Source organism: Desmodus rotundus, chromosome 8 (genome assembly GCF_022682495.2).
Source record: "Desmodus rotundus isolate HL8 chromosome 8, HLdesRot8A.1, whole genome shotgun sequence".
Taxonomy (NCBI): domain Eukaryota; kingdom Metazoa; phylum Chordata; class Mammalia; order Chiroptera; family Phyllostomidae; genus Desmodus; species Desmodus rotundus.
In genome coordinates, this window is record NC_071394.1 from 117,931,043 (window position 1) to 117,944,993 (window position 13,951).

Below are 13,951 nucleotides of genomic sequence, written 5' to 3' on the forward strand. Positions count from 1 at the left end.
CAACATACGATGTGAAGGCCGCCTTCTGTATTCTTTTCCCTGCAAACATGAGGGTTAGGCCTAAGGTAAATGGTCAGGTCATACTACTTGCCCCATGAAAGTTAGCTTCCTTCCTTTTTGTCTTTCATAGTAAAGGACAGCTGTATCCCAGAAACTCTGTCAGCATATTACAGAGGTGTGACTATAAGATGATGGCTAAGATTCTCCAAACTTTAAGTAGCCTGGTCTTTTCCCATAGAGTTTAAACAAATTCTGCTTTAAAAGGCCTGGCTGGTGTGGCTTAGTGGATTGAGTGCTGGCCTGTTGCCGGATTGATTCCTGGTCAGGGCACTTGCCTGGGTTGCAGGCTAGGTCCCCACTAGGGGGCGTGCAAGAGGCAGCCACACTTTGATGTTTCTCTCCCTCTCTTTCTCTCTTCTTTCCCCTCTCTAAAAGTAAATACATAAAATCTTTTGAAAAATTTTAAAAAAGGAATGTGATCCCTTAAATGTTTTGTTTTCGCAAAGATTGTATGTTGGTTAGAATCAATAACACACAGGCCAAACTTAGAGTTTGTTACTACGTATTTAAATGTAGTCGTCTTTTCCCAGTACACCTGCAAGTTTACTTGGTTAGGCAAAATACATGTCTTTTACCTTAACACATCCTATCCAGTTAAGGATCACTTCTGTCTCTAACAATACCAGTGACAACAGTAATATTCACTGACCAGGGATTAGCACTTCACAGTGCTCAACATGGTGATATGTATTTTACCGCCTGCTAATAAGTTAGGGAGGAAAACCACGGCTTCTGACACTTTGATAGATTTAGTTGCAAAGTTAATGGCGGCACGAAAGGGTTTACACACCTACCTGTTATTATGTTCTACTAACAAACTAAGCCCAGACATTAATTTCCACTTGGGTTATGCATTTCAGAACATTTTAAATTTTGTTTTCTTTTCATGGAGATGAAAACATAACTGTAGTCTTCAGAGTATGTTTATGGTTGATTTTTCATTTTGCTAAATCAATAGCTGACTCTCCGGGGAAAGCATAATTTGGAGATTAGAGTGTTTGACCTTTAATTTTTCAGAATTCTTAGGGGCATCTCATTTGTTGCTCATGATGGTAGGTTTGGGGTATGTATCTTTCTACAGTAACGAAAGACAATCACACCTAAGCATCCGGCACGGAGCGAAAAAATCTAGATTCCAGGCTCTACCCCGAGCCTCCTGTCATCTGCGAAAGAGCAATCATACGTGTGCCCCAGCTATGTCGTATGGCTGTTGTGAAGACAAGACTGGATGATCAATGAGAAAATGCTTTGGAAGCCACGCAGTAGGGCAAATAACAGGTGTCAATAAAAGTGAATGATATTCTAGACCAGGATAGGCGAATTATGGCTGGAGGGTCATATCTGGCCCTACGCTTCTTTTTGTAAGAAAAGCTTGTCAGATCACAACTATACCCATTTACTTCTGTATTGTTCCTGGCCACTTTCACGCTACAATGGCGAGTGTAATAATTGCGACGAAGACCATCTGGCCTGTAAATCCTAAAACATTCGCTCTCAGGCTTTTTACAGAAAATGTCTGCGGACCCCTGTTCTAGACCGTGGACTGTCTGATGGGAATTCTCAAGTGTAAGGAAGGTTTAGGCATCCAGCGTGAATTTTTAGGAGGAACTGTAGTTCCTCTGCAGTCGATGAGGGAATGGCAGCTAATAAATAAAGAAGTAATGATAGTGTTAGAAATCCTCCATTTTAGAGCATTATGCTAAGTGAAATAAGCCAGGCGGTGAGGGACAAATACCATATGATCTCACCCTTAACTGGAACATAATCAATAGAAGAAAAAAGCAAACAATATACAACCAGAGACATTGAGGTTGGGAACAGTCTAGCAGTGGCCGGGGGGAGTAGGGTGGGGACAGTGGGAAGAGGGGATTGCAGGAACTATTATAAAGGACACATGGACAAAATCGGGGGGGATGGTGGAGGTGGGGGAGGGAGGTGGGTTCAGCTGGGGTGGGGTGGAGGGATGGGGAGAAAAGGCATACAACTGTAATTGAATAACAATAAAAATTAAAAAAAAAAAAAACATTAACTACCCAGGAATTAATCTTACAAAAGATGTACTTTTACAGAGAAAATAAAAAAAAATAAAATAAAATAAAATAAAAAGAAAGAAATCCTCCATTTTTCCAGTTTCTAGAAAATGATTGACCCAGAGAAGGCTTGTTAGTGGATGTTAAAATCTGGATAGAAACTATGCTGGCACTGTGTGAAAGCGTGATACCACAGATTATTCTCTAATTGTAAAAGCAAAAACATGCCATTTACAAGGGAGAGGCCTTGTGGTCACGACTTTATCTGTGTACCCAAACTTATCATTACATAAAGCGAGATGGATGGATGTGATGGCCTCCCAACACGACGCCAGGTTTTGAAAAACCATCACCTGTGAAGCCTTCTTGTCATAAATGTGTAAGGTGAATTTATTCAGGAGGTAGGTATCATCTCCAATTGATACAAAATACTGAGACTAAAGGAATCAATTCAATTCAAAAGCAAACCAGTGAGACTAATCCCAAACCAAAAACAGGGAGAGGCTCCTCCAGAGTACTGGAGATGTGGCAACCAAATGTAATGCGGGAACCTTGCTCGGGTTCACCGTGAAGAAGGACAGCTGTAAAAGACATTGTGAGTGAGTTGGGGAAATTTGAATATGGCCTAGAAATTGGGTATTATTAGAAAATGATTGTTAATTGATAATCATGTTGTTAATGTGATGATGATATTGTAGTTATGCAATGTGTGCTGAAGTTTTTTTGAGTTACTTTCAAATGCTTGGGACAAAGAAACACAAACACATAAGCAAAACATGGAAAAATGTTAACAAATTTAAATCTCGGTGACAGGCCTATGTGGGTTCACTGTAGTGTTCTTTTAACTTTTCTATGTTTGGATATTTTCAAAACAAAAATATGGGGAGCAAATCCCACAGGCAATTATCGTTTGCTTTGTCGATGGAGTAAAGAGCCCAGGGACTTGGCATCTACAGGGAGGCATGAGGACCTCGCTCTTGGATGTGTGGTCAGTAATGCTGTGCTCTCAGGCAGTTCTCTCTGGTGTCCCCTGTCCAGCCCCGCCAGTGGAAGAATTAGAGAGAAAACACTCCCTTTTTATGATTTTTTTCATATGGACGTTCATTTCTGTGGGTGGTTGATCTAGCTAGGGATCCCACCCAAGCAAATTTTTTCCTTCTAAAATCTCATTGTACTAGTTTTCACCCATGATTCCAGCCTGTCAAAATCTTTAGAGTTTGTTTTTTAATTTTAATTTTATTTTTTATTGTTGTTCAGTTACAGTTGTCCTGCCTTTTTCCCCGTTGCTCTCCCCTGCCCTGTACCCCTCCCGTTCCCACAGTCCCTCCCCACCCCATTGTCCATGCCCATGAGTCCTCTGTTCATGTTCCTTGACTTGCCCCTTCCCCTTCTTTCCCCTCATTCAATCTTCTATTTATCTTTCCCAGTCATGTGCCATCTGAATGGTTGTTGAGCTTACTTTCTGTGCCTTCATCCAAGTAGGTAATAAAGATATAGATTAGTCCCTCTTTCCCAAGCCTTCTGGTGCATACTCTTTTCCAGGATGCTGTAGACCTGTGGCTCAGGCCCTCATGATCTAGCCAGCTACAAGCACACCCTGCCATTTCTGCGTCAAAACCCCTGGTGGACCACTTCAGGTCCTCTTGGCTTCAGTACTTCAGCTGTTGCCCCATGACTTGTTCAGTGTGGGCTCTCACTGGCTCCACACCTCCTGACTGTGCCTCCTTTATGCCTTTAGTAGTGGCAATTACTGTTAACATTAATAAAACTATGGCTTCTTTTCTAGAGGTCATTTTCCTCTTACTCATACTTTATAGAGTATGAGGTCTGTCCAGAAAAAGTCCAGTCATTGTTAATATAACGGGAATGGTTTCTGTGACATGGATGTAACCTAGCAGCCAAGGAGAGTGGACTAGAATGTGCCTGTGTGAACAGTGATGACTTCACTGTACTAGTCAGTGGAGGCGGTAGATGCCGTTGAATGAGCATGTGTACTGTGTGGCCATTGCATTCAAAATGAGCAAGTAGAGCAACAAATCTGCATCAGATTTTGCAGTAAGCTTGAACATTCCTCTGTGGAAACTGTTCAGATGATTCTATTCAGATGATTCAGAAGGCCACAGCTATGGGCAACTGGTGATTGGCATCTTCATCATGACGATGCCCCCACTTACACATCATGTCTCGTGCAGAGTTTTCTGGCAAAACATCAAATCACTCAGGTGACTCAGTCCCTCTATAGCTCAGATTTGGCACCTGGAGACTTCTGGCTTTTCCCAAAACTAAAATCACCTTTGAAAGGGAAGATATTTCAGACTGTCAATGAGATTCAGGAAAATATGACAGGCCAGGTGATGGCGATTGGGAGAACTTGTGTGAGTTCCCAAGGTGCCTACTTTCAAGGGGACTGAGGTGTCATTGTCTTATGTACAATGTTTCTTGTATCTTGTATCTTCAGTAAGTGTTTCTATGTTTCATATTACATGGCTGGATACCTTAATGCCATGTAATACTTACAAATGTAAGTTAGTAAAAATAGTGTCCTAAGCAGATAACATAGGTATTTTTTTTAGCACTGTATACAAGCTCCTTATTTAGATCTTCACTGAGAGTTTTTACTCTTATGCTACATTCATTGCTAACAAGTTTTGATCTATGTTTTGCTGATCATAGATATTGGAAGCATCTTATTAAAAAGTTGGGAGGGGTGGGGTTATTTTGCTGGAGTGTAATGAGAGAAAGCTTTATGGTTACAGGAGGCAAATAACCACAGAATAGGAAAACAGTACATAAGAAAGTCTCAAGAACCCTGAAGCATGATGGATATGAAAATTAATTTGTCCAACATGTATTTATTTGTTGAGCACTTACTCTGTTCCAGGGACTGTTGGACCAGGAGCATACAAAGGTGAATGTGGCTGGCAGGGCCCTGATCTTCAGTAGATTGTATTTCATGGCTGGGATGGGAGAAGACCTGGGGACAAGTAAATACATTTGAACAAGGCAATTCCAGAGCATGATAAGTCCTGAGAACAAAACACACAGGATCATGTGGTAGAGAGCAGCTGAGGGGTGGGAGAGGTAATTAGAAAAAGGTTGAGTGATGAAACTAAAACATCCTTGTCAATAGCCAAGGGACAAATATTCCATCTAGAGGAAAAAGTAGGTGTGAAGGCCATGAAGTGTAAATAAGTTTAGTGGATTCAGGCTATAAAGAGCTGACCAGAGAAGCTGGAATGTAGCTAGCCCATAGAGGGCCAGTTAGGGGTGGAGGGGGAGTGGTCAGTGGATGCCGTAAGTTGATATGGAAGAGTTAAGAAGGGGCAAGATTTTTGAAGGTCTTAAAATTAGTGATAAGTATATGGAATTTTATTATAAGAGGAGAAGAATCCATTGAAAGCTTATAAGCAGCAGTGATATAATGTAATATATATAATCATATATACATGTGATTGTCACTGTTAAATACAGAATGTATTGGAAGGGAGCAAGATTGAAAATAGATCTTCCCTGGATGGTGTGACTCGCCTGCCAGTGGATTGAGCGCTGGCCTTTGAACCAAAAGGTTCGCAGGTTCAATCCCCAGTCAGGGCACATGCCTGGGTTGCAGGTCAGGTTCCTCAGTTGGGGGTAGGTGAGAGGCAACCACACATTGATGTTTCTCTTCCTCTCTTTCTCCCTCCCTTCCCCCTCTCTAAAAAGCAAATAAATAAAGTCTTTCTTAAAAGAAAATAGATCAGTTAAAAGACTATTACAGAGGTTTAGCTGAGAAACAATGGTGGTTTGAACTAAGATACTGGCAGTAGACAGAGAAAGAAGTGCTCATGTTGGACATTTATTTTAGAGATTGACTTGACAAAATTTTTTAAGAGTTGGTCTGGTACTTTGGCGGTACGGGGTGATAAACAGAGGCAGGAATCAAAAGTGGAGCGGGCTGCTGTTCTTTGGGTTGAACAACTGGGACAGTGGCGGTACCGCTTCTGTGAGTAGGAAGACGTAAGTGAGAAATGGGCTGAGAGGGACAGAGCTGAGCTCTGTGGACCATATTTGGTCTGGGAAATCATTAGACAGCCACGGAGAAGAGCCAGGAAAGCATTTGCCTATGCAGTCGTATGGCAAGAAAGTGAAGGACAGGTATCTTATATACCTTAAGAACCGCTGAGGGTTGATGTAAGGGGGAGCATAGGCATTTAATGAGGCTATAAACTTTTTGAGATAAATATTGGTGAAAGTTCATATCGGTGCCTAGATGTTGAAACCATCAATGACTTAATTAAGGTGAAAGTTGATGTTAATATTTATAAAGGCCATTTAAGTTTTCCTTAATATAAGCTATTTTATTAACAAGACAGTGGGAAAAGCCATTTTTTTTTTCCCATATGAACACTTGGTTCATTCTGGGCTCTCTCATGTTTATTAAAATTCTCTTTTAAAACTTTCCAAAGAGCCTCTCAGCAAGTCCTTTTCCACTTGTGCCTCCTTGTTTGCCCAGCTGAAGAACAGAGACAAGTGAACTCAGTCATCTCTAAAGGTATACCAGATGCTAATTTCTTTTTTTTTTTTAGCTAGAAATCTGGGTATAAGGGTCCTGATTAGTTAAAGCCACCACTCTAAGAGGGGCTCAGAATGACTAAACACCTCTCAGGGTTTAAAGACTAGGAAAGCTTTGAGTTTTATGTACACTTACAATTGTAAGGGCTGGAGTGCCAAGGCGAGGAGACCGGGTTCCATATTAGGGTGGGAAGTATGGAGATTCATCTCCCATCGTAGCTACCGTGGCAGAGTTCTCCTTAGCCATGGTAATTAGTGAAGCTGCTCCAGACAGATCCTTCTCTCAATCTGTGAAATCATTGATTCTAAAGAAAGTTTTGTCTTTCTTTTTCTTTTTTTAACTTGAATTTTACACGATGTTCGCTTCTTAACAAGCAAACTCTGCCTTCCTTCCCCTGAAACCACTCTTGTAGGACTGCCTGCTGGTTTATTTTGCTGCCAAGAGCAGTGATTTTATTTCCTTTCACTCTGTGTGGGATGGCTTCAATGCAGTTATACTTAAGCCTCTTGGTGGGAGAGCCTGCTGAATCTGTAGAGGTGTCATTATTTACTCTTTTAATATCCTCAAAAAGTGGCAGTTGCATCGCTTGCTTGAAATAAAGGCATTAAATTCAAGACCAGGAGAACTTTCTGTGGGATATCAGGCAGTATTTGCTGTCTTCAGCCTCAATTTCTTCTTGACCACTTGAGGCACATGTTCACCTTTTGCCAAATATTGACTGTTCCCAACAGATGGGACACGTCGCTTTTTATGCCGGCCACTGAAAACTCCTTGAAATGAGCATGGCAGAAATGAAGGGAACAAAGGACTTTGCATGATTAAAATAAATTGCAAGATCTTCATTCAGGCCCCTGAAGAGGGGAGAAGAGGAGATGAGCCGAAGTCCATCAGCTCCAGGAGGTGACAAATGTCTTTCTGTAACAAGACCATTGAGTTGGGAATTTGTGGCTCATTAAAAAAATATATACAGCAAAGACGGAGGGGAAACTTGATTCGGGGAAATCTCACAGATGGATATTTCCCTGGAGACTGTTTCTAGGGAAGATCGAGGTGATAGACCTATCGCATGTTGCCTCGTCCGCATTTTCTGAACCCTAATCACTCATATTCTTCCACTGTTTGTACCTCCCCTCCCACCAAGGCTGCCTCAATTTTTAAGCGAAATCTTCTGATTTTAGCGCTTACACCCTTGTATGCATTTAGGTGGAGGGAGGCAGTGTGGTTGGGTTTTGTACTGCTCTACCACTTAGAAGTGTGGACCTTTCTAAGTTTCAGTTTCCTCGTTAGCAAAATGGAGCCAGTGATTTCTACCTCTGTGTGAGAATTAAATATGTATAAAAGACATCACATACTGAAAAGTGTATGGGTTTTTGAGGTGAAACAGACATGGTTTGCATTCTGGTTTTGTCTTTTGGCTGTGTGATTTAGGGCCAGTTATTTTGCCTTTCTGGGCCCCAGCTCCCCACATATATTATTGAGACTATGCCTGAGTTATGGAATGGTTGTAAATGAGATATGGAAAATATCTCATTAGCACAGTGTGTGGCCACTAAAACATGCTCAGTAGGTAGTAGCCGCTATTGCCTAGGAAGAGGCCTCTCAGCTTCAGAATTCAATATAATTTGGGCTGGCCTTGAGCTTGTCTAGACAGGGGTGGATAGTTAGTGCCTCGTCATGTCCCAGTCTCATAATGGAGTTTTATAGCATTGACCCCAAAGGCAGCCCTGCAGCAGGCCCAGGCACGTGGAGCCTCCGGGCTGGCCTCCCTGCAGAACCCATCAAGCAGCGGGCGCTTCTGCTGCCAGGGCATCTTGCTGCAGTTTGGTGTTTTGTGGTTGCCGGTTCTCAGGGCAAGATCTTGATTCAATGAAGCCCCAGTTCAGGATTTCCAAGGCCATTGCCAACTGAGTATCAGCCTCAGGTATTATTTTAATTTACCTTTAATATGTAAAGAGGTGCTTGCACATGATCCGCAGTATGGGCTGAGGGATCCTGGAGTTGTCACATCATGGAGGCAAGGGGCATGGATGCACCAGCTGGGCCCTGGATTGTGCCTGGTTTTCCGATAAAGCAGCATCTACCCAAATGGACTCTGAGAGCAGGACATTGATCGATGTTTCTTAAAATAAGAGTTCAATAGACAAAAATTTGGTAAATGAAAGCAATGGATCTTGGAGTGCAGAGATAGACATGGACATTGGGTACAGATATCCTATCGACTGCCTTTTCTAGTGTGCTAATAATATGAGAACATTTTATCAACCCCCTAACAGATGCCACGCACTACGCTTGGCATTTTATGCACATTATCTTTAATCGTCTCTAAGCCCTGCAGAGTCCTTGGCTGTAATTCAGGGCTACAGGTGAAAAAAGCTGAAGCTCAGGGACGTGGTTGTATCACGTCCACAAAACAAGAGGAAGATCGGGGCTTCATTTAAGGCAGAGCATTCTAATGTCAAGTCCAGATGCTGTGTGTGACTTTCTTAGGTCACAAAAAGGCATGGCCTAGAATGGTGCTCCGTAAACCATAGCTCCACCGGGTTGATCTGGGGAATGGGGTCCTGGTGGTTCTGCCTGCGGAAGAAAGAACTCTCTGTATGACCCAGTTACTTGTGAATGGCACGGAGGGGAAGAGGGTAGAGGTGATGTTTACTGTTCAGTAAATGGTGACGCATGAATACCAATCAGCCTGAAGACGCAGGGCTTACACCTGAAGCAGGGTCCTGGCGGCTACCCAACGTGGCAGCTGGTAACATTTTAGCTGCTGGATCGTGAAGAAGTCCAAAAGAGAGACCGAAGACAGTCAGGATGGAGGACACCTGGAAAGATTTAGGACAGCAACCGTTTTCCAACCAGCTCAGAAGTTTTGTTTTTTAAGTATTCTGGTGTCTAGTATGTCAGAGCAGTCGCCTACCTGCCGAACCTCAGCCTCATCAGAGGGGACAAAGCTGGTCGGAGGCTTTGCAGTGTTTCCTAACTTGCCAGGTAATGAGGCGCACACCTGTAGCTGTTACTATAAAGCCTTGCTTGTTTGTTTTTGGTGGAAGGGCCAGGAAGCAAAGTGGCACTGCACAGAGAATCTTTTGTCTGCCTCAGCCGTTTCCTTGTTTTGAAGCCAGTGTCAGTGGAAGTCGTCCTTTGTTTTCTCAGCATTGTTTACTTCCCAGTATTTATATGGAGTTATCTCCCGGGCCCTGCCCTGCAGCACGTTTTTAGACAGGATAAGCAAGTTTAGTTCCTTCGGCCTCTTTTAAGCTTCAAATATGACAAGAATTCCGTGTGTTCTTTTTTCTTCTGCAGGGGTTGAGATAAAAGCCAAAAACTCCTCAATGCCTCTAATTGTCCTTCCCTTGAGTGATTGTCCTTCCAGATTCATAATTTTATGAAAGGGTTCTGCAGAATACATTGATTTTTACTTAAATCCAACAATGCCCCAGTGTCCTAGTTGATATTAACTTAAACGCGTCGTTGATTTAAAATGCAGGAGCTGCTGGACTTGTCTGATTTGGTTTCCAGATCCTGCTTTTTTGCCCCCGTTTCTTATGTAACTGGAGAAAGGATTTAGGGACTTGACCCATTATGCTGTCTTGGTATGTTCAGGAATGAGGGATTTAGTGGGGACGTGGGGACTTTTCTGGGTGTGAGTGTGTATGAGGTGTGTGAGGGTGTGAGTATGGAAGGGGGTGCTGTCACCTATTTTCTGTCTAGTTTTCACTGGTTGAGGTCAATAATATTTATAACCAGAATTGGTAAAACACTTTCCTCCTCCCCTCAGGCTTGTAGACCTTTCCCTTTGGCAAGAAGGAACACTCTTCCTCCCCCTCCCTACTCCCACACACCGCCACTAATTCTAGTACCCACCTGGCTCCATACATAGTTATTACAATATTATGCAGATATGCTTTATGTCTACTTTACTCAAACTTTCTGAGTAAATCAATGGCACAACAGGCCTTGGTCACTAACCTCAAAGGCGACGGGCACAGATATGACTTTCGTTTTACAGTAACTGTCTGGTTGAAGCTTCCTCTGACCCTCCCCTTCCAGATTTTGTAATCCCCTGTCCCCTTTTCCTATCTGATAGGAAGCTCATTATTGAGCTATTTCCTCCAAAGTTCGTGGTTCTGGAACTTGACCCTGGATTGATCCTCACTAATCCTATCAGCAGGGGCCTGGGGGAAGCCTGTCTCCCATTAGAATCCATTTTTCATCGGAGCTAAACTCTCTAAGGAAACTGGGCTGAGGTAGCTGGGACCTGGGGTGGTATCAGACAGTCAGGGGTCTGGTACCCATTCCATTTTCAGTAGATACCTGGATATTCTCTTGGCACTGAGACAGCTAGACCCAGGAGCACTTCCTTTTCAAAAATGAGCCTGAGAAACTGGCGAGTCCATCAGGTCTGATTCAGAAGACTTAGGACACATTATCTTGTACTGAAAAGGCACTCGTACTTGCTTGCCAGTATTATGTGATAATGGTTTTATGTCATGAATGTACAAGTAAAGAGATCGCACTACCATTTCTATACCAAATAAAGCTATCTTCTATCTAGAAAATAATATTGACACTACTAAGGACATGAGTGTATTTGCTGTTGACTTTCTCCAAAGGTGGAAGAAGTCTTGGTGTAGAGCAAGGGTGTCAAAGTAATTTTCACCGGGAGCCACATCAGCCTCACAGTTGCCTTCAAAGGGCCGAATGTAATTTTAGGACTGTATAAATGTAACTATTCCTTAACAGTTAAGTGAGAGCTCGGCGCTGCCGTTGGGTAGAACAAGGTGCTGGGCCGGATAAAACAAGGTGGAGGGCTGGATTTGGCCCAAGGGCCTTGTGTTTGCCACCTGTGGTGTAGAGGGTGCTGGATTGGGACCCAAGAGCCTTGGGCCTTTACAGTGCTGGTAGGCACTGAGCCCTTGGCCTTGTTTGGGTCATGGTAAATTCGATGGGGGTCTTTCTCTGGTCAAGAGGGTCATATGAGGATTTAAGTAAATCTGAGATATCTGTTGTCCTTTACAGGCAAAATGGATGGGTTATGGTGGTGACTGTAAGTGGGGGGGGGGAGGGGCGGGTAGGTGATGATGCTGGAGAGGAATAAAGTGATGGTGGGAAGAGGGATGCCAGCACAGAGAAGGAGCAGGAACCAGTAGTTCTTGCAGCAGTTTTTTCTAAGTGATAGTTGTGGCCTTGGTGATCCTCACTCAGATGGGGTTCAGGAGTGGGGCCAAGACAGAAGAAGACAATATTTAAAAATCCAGGAGTAATGAATATCTGAGAAGGAAGAGTAATGGATTTACAAGTCCAAATTGAGGAAAAGTACACTACAAAAGGGATTCTAATGGGGCCTGGCCTTCATTCTTTCTGCTAAAGTGTCGGGAAGAGGAAGCAGAGGCCATGCGGGGGGAGGGTCGTCTAAGCAGAGTCTCTCTGGTGAAGGAAAACGGTTACCAGAGCACCTCCCAGGGTGATTTAGGGCAAGGTTCATCGGGCAGCTCAGAACTGGGGTTCAGGAGGAGTTGACTGCTGCCGGGAAGAAGCATGGCATTGTGGAAGCCTTGGGTACAGACCCTGGGGCAGAGAGGGAAGAAACATTCTTTTGCAGTGACTAAGGGGCCGGAGATGATGTCATGCTTGGGATGGGAACAACCACAGACTTGTCTTGGAAGGAGGCGATCGAAGGAAAAAATGAGAACTCCTACTTAATATATATGGAAATGTCATTAAATAAGTGGAAGTTCCAGACAGTTTTCTCCCTCAGACGTACCAGGCGCGGAGTTTCCAGGGCACAGTCATCTGCTGCGTGGCTTCCTCCCTCTCCAGCCTAAGTGGGGTTTTGGTTTGTTTCTTTATTCCCTTTGCTGTGGGTTCCTCTGTTCCAGAATCCCCACACATTGCCTTTTCCTCTGTGTTTGGCTGCTGTTTGCTTTGAGGTCATAACCCAATCACCTGACCACTCCTGAATGGCCAGCTTGACTTCGTCCTGTATAAATCATGTGCATACTATAATAATATAGGGGAAACTGTTTAAAAACATAAAACACTATTTAACTATGAAATATATTTAAATATCAAATCTATAACCATGAAAACAAATGTTTATTATCTATTATTTTGAGTATTAACTGGGAAAAGGTATTTACTTCATCTTCACTCCATGATTCTTCCTTATTCCATTTTTTCATCACAGTGGACTGTCTTGTGTCACTGAGGTTTCAAATCACAAACTCTAGAGTAGTTTTTGATTCATTATTTGTTTTGGGGGGACTGTGTAACCCCATCCCCTTTACCCTAGCTTATGGTGGTTTCGCAGAAGATGCTGGAGTCAGATGGCTGGTTCGGATTCTGCTCTGCTCCTTATGAGCCATGAGATGTTGGGCAAGGTTTTTTCTATGTCTCCACATCTTTTAATTTAATTTTTGTCTTTTGAAAAATGAAGATAATAATGGTATCATAGAGGTGTTGCAAAGATTTAAGAGGCAAAAGATATCTAGTTCATAATGTATTCAATATGTTAGCTGTTATTATGAATGTTAGATTCACAGAGGTCCACTCAGAATGATTTTTGGTGGTGTAGAAGAATCATAAACCGAACACTGAGACAGCCCAGGATTTGAATGCTGACTTTTGCACTGAGCTGTGTGATCATGGACTTGACTTTTCTGATTTTTAGTTGAACTCATCTGCGAAATGGTACTCATCCTATTCACTTGTAGCACTGTTGGGGATTTTATTTTATTTATTTATTTTTAGAGAGTGGGGAAGGGAGAGAGAAAGAGGGAGAGAAACCTTGATGTGAGAGGGAAATATCAATCGGTTGCCTCTCATACCTGCCCCAACTGGGGACTGAACCTGCAACCTGGGCATGTGGCCAGACTGGGAATCCAACCAGTGACCTTTCAACTTGTGGGATGGTGCCCAACCAACTGAACCACATAGGTCAAGGCTGTTGGGGATTTTAGAATGGTCAGTATATTTGAAGCATGTATCATAGTGCCTGTCTTGAAGTTGTTGTGTTGTTTGTTTCTTAGATTCAAACACAGCCTTCAAATAAATCACCCATGGGTAAGAGACATAATTGAGCTTTGAGGGCCAACATTTCCAGTCCCAAAGATTAGTTTTGCTTTGAGCTTTTACTCATTCACACTGTGGGCTCAAACTTCTTATCCTTTCTTCACATCAGCCTAGCACCTCCTCAGACATTTCTCATCTATCTTTCCAGGCTTATCTGCTCACCTAAATATTTGAACTTCTTGTTGTAGCCTTGTTAATCAATCCTTGATCTGAACAAGTATAGTGTCCACCTGGGTTCCAC

The 13,951-nt window shown here is 42.9% G+C and overlaps 1 protein-coding gene and 1 long non-coding RNA gene across 4 annotated transcripts in view; both read left to right on the forward strand.

The window, feature by feature from the left end:
- Positions 1 to 13,951, forward strand: part of RBMS3 (RNA binding motif single stranded interacting protein 3) — a 1,231,630-nt gene that overhangs the window by 141,973 nt on the left and 1,075,706 nt on the right. The window lies entirely within an intron of this gene.
- The window catches only part of LOC128781488 (uncharacterized), a 48,753-nt gene continuing 44,294 nt past the window's right edge, over positions 9,493 to 13,951 (forward strand). The window contains exon 1 of the long non-coding RNA XR_008427470.2: positions 9,493 to 9,627. This is a non-coding gene — a long non-coding RNA (uncharacterized lncRNA). The remainder of the gene's footprint in view (positions 9,628 to 13,951) is intronic.